General features: G+C 39.1%; 1 pseudogene; it reads right to left on the bottom strand.

Annotated features, from left to right (window-relative positions):
* Positions 1–1,686: 1,686 nt before the first annotated feature.
* Positions 1,687–2,135, bottom strand: LOC120225707 (annotated as a pseudogene).
* Positions 2,136–3,022: the final 887 nt, after the last annotated feature.

Raw genomic sequence — 3,022 nt, 5'->3', positions numbered from 1 at the left:
ACAAACTGGACTTTAAATTAAAGACAATCACAAGAGATGAAGAAGGGCACTACATAATAATTACAGGGTCCATCCATCAGGAAGAACTAACAATCATAAATGTCTACGCACCGAATATGGGAGCACCTAAATATCTAAAACAATTAATCACAAACAGAAACAAGCTTATAGATAAGAATGTGCTAATAGCAGGGGACTTTAATACTCCGCTTACAGCAATGGATAGGTCAACCAGACAGAAAATCACTAAAGAAATAATGGACTTGAAAGACACATTGGACCAGATGGATCTGACAGATATATTTAGAACTTTACATCCTGAAGGCAAGGAATTTACTTTCTTCTCAAGTGCGCATGGCACATTCTCCAAGATAGATCACATACTGGGACATAAAGCAGCCCTCAATAAATATAAAAGAATTGAGATCATACCATGCACACTGTCAGATCACAATGCTTTGAAACTTGAAATCAATTACAGGAAGAAGTCTGGAAAACCTCCAAAAACATGGAGGTTAAAGAATACCCTTCTAAAGAATGAATGGGCCAATCAGGCAATTAAAGATGAAATTAAAAAATATATGGAAGCAAATGAAAATGAAAACACAACAATTCAAAATCTATGGGATGCGGCAAGGCAGTCCTAAGAGGAAAGTACATTGCTCTCCAGGCTTATTTCAAGAGATTAGATACTAATCAAGTCATACTGGTTTTCTTGTTTGTTTGTTTGTTTGGTATATGTATTTCCATATATTTTCTTTTAACCCTTTTGTATCTTAATTTTTAAAGTATATTTTCTCTAGGCAGCACATACTTGGATTTTTAAAAAATCCATTATGAAAATCTTTGCCTTCTATTTGGAGTGTTTGTCATATTAAAATTTTATATGCTTATTAGAATGTCTGGGTTTAAATCTATCACCTTGTTTTAGTTTTTATTTGTCATTCTCCTTTTTTCTCATCTCAGGTTTTTAAAGTTTATTTGTTTATTTTGAGAGAGAGAGAAAGAGACAGACAGACAGAGAGCATGAGCAGGGAGGGGCAGAGAGAGAGGGAGAGAGAGAATCACAAGCAGCCTGACCCAGGGCTGGATTTCATGAATTATGAGATCATGACCTGATCTGTAATCAAGTCAGACACTCAACCAACTGAGCCACCCAAGTGCCCTTTCTCCACCTCAAATTTTATTTACCTTTATCAGTGGCCCCTCTGGGACTGTTTCATATGTTCCATCCTTGTGGCCCATGTTGGTATTGTGCATATCATAGATTAGTCCCTGAACCACTGATCAACTAAACCTCAGTGTTAGAAGGAAGGCATTTTTGCCCTTTATAGTTCTATTAAAATGTAGCTTTATCTAAACTTCATTTCGTGACAATGGTCAGCTTTTTGCATTCCTCTTTCACCAGCAGGAGCTCTATTTTTTTTTTTTTTGACAGGAAGTAGGATTTATTGGTAGGTGTGAATAAAGAGGGGGGCAGTTCCAAGTTTCCCATGAGTGCAGAGCCTGCCATTTGTCCAGGGATCCATGATTAGGTATGTATTTGATCTCACAGCAATCTGGGATGAGACACTTTTCAGCCACCTTTTGTTTAAATTTGTCCACTTTAAACTTAGTAAGGCCCACTTCTTGGAAATATGGATCTTCTCACAGTCAGGGAGCTTGAACTTGGCCCTGAGTTGAGTCTCAGTCACATGCTCCTCATTCTGCAGCTTGGTACAGGTGGACATGATGACTTGGCCAATGTGGACCCTGGTCACTGTGCCCCAGAGCCTTCCAAAGGCACCATGCATACCTGTCTGGAGCCCATCAGCCCCAGCACGGGGCTTTATCTTGTTGATACAGAAGACATGGAAAGAGTGGAGCCGCACTCGGATGTGAAAACCATCTTTGCCATAGCTTTTCACCATGTACTTGTTGACATAAATATGGGCAGGCTCCAGAGCTGCAGAGGAGAGCTGCTCCTAGTCATCTGACACCACATGGCTACATAGTGGGAACCCATCCACTTTCACCTTCTTCTGCCCCAGGCCAAAGATGTGGATCTTTGCACCAGGGACATCTCTGCAGAAGGGAGAGTTTGGATATGGCCCGTTCTCACAATACCAATAATACCAGGCAGGGTGGTGGCCCATGGCGACACTAGGATCTTCAGTGGCACACCAAAGGAAAAGAGTAGGACCCTTATTTTAAGCAATGGTTTTGGCTCTGGAACCCTATAGTATGGAAGTACCTTCAGTTCCAGTACCCTTCAGGACTTAAATTCCATTGCCTGCTTTCATATGTGGAGCCCAGGAGACTGTGTCTTTAGGTTGACTCACTGCTTTATAACTTTGTTACTTTTTCAGTGCATAGAGATATTAATTTTGTATTTGAGAATGGCTACATCTTTATGATTCTTTTTAAATTTTATCAACTCTTTTTGGAATATCAATGAGGGTAGGTTGAGTATGTGTTTAAGTTTGTGCCGGCATTTGAGTGTGAGTGTTTATGTAGGTCACAGAGAAGATTTACCAATTTTGAATGAAAATTCTTGTTACTTTGTAAGCTGGGGATAATAATACCTCATTCATAACCTTAATGCAAGTCTTAAGTGAAATAAGTCACATAGAATGCTTGGCAAGATGCCCATCAGATAAAAAGGCTCAGTAAATATTAGGGAGTATTTTACTATGAAATAGAGCCACTCAGTTATTACAAAATGATAAAAAAGTACATGAGGAGATAAAAATTGAATCAGGCTCTGAGAACTGCATTTGGAAAAATGTTTTTGAGACAATCTCTGAAATAGAAAGTGAGGGATGGGGGTTCTTGCTTTGCCTTATAGATATTGTTTGAAGAAATATTAATCTCTGGGACAGCCATTCAGTGAGAGGCTGTGGTAGGGGACAATTCTCTATGGTCTTTTGTGTTTCTACATGTCTTGCACGGTGAATAACTAGATGCCCTCTTTTTCTGAACTATCTTTTCAAGGATATTTGTATAGTGAACCACTATACAAACTACTATCTAATATCAGCTC

The sequence above is a fragment of the Hyaena hyaena genome, unplaced genomic scaffold (genome assembly GCF_003009895.1).
Source record: "Hyaena hyaena isolate Hyena2069 unplaced genomic scaffold, ASM300989v1 scaffold_1481, whole genome shotgun sequence".
Lineage (NCBI taxonomy): Eukaryota > Metazoa > Chordata > Mammalia > Carnivora > Hyaenidae > Hyaena > Hyaena hyaena.
Note: the sequence above shows the minus strand (reverse complement) of the source record. Positions and strands in the feature narration are given on the sequence as shown.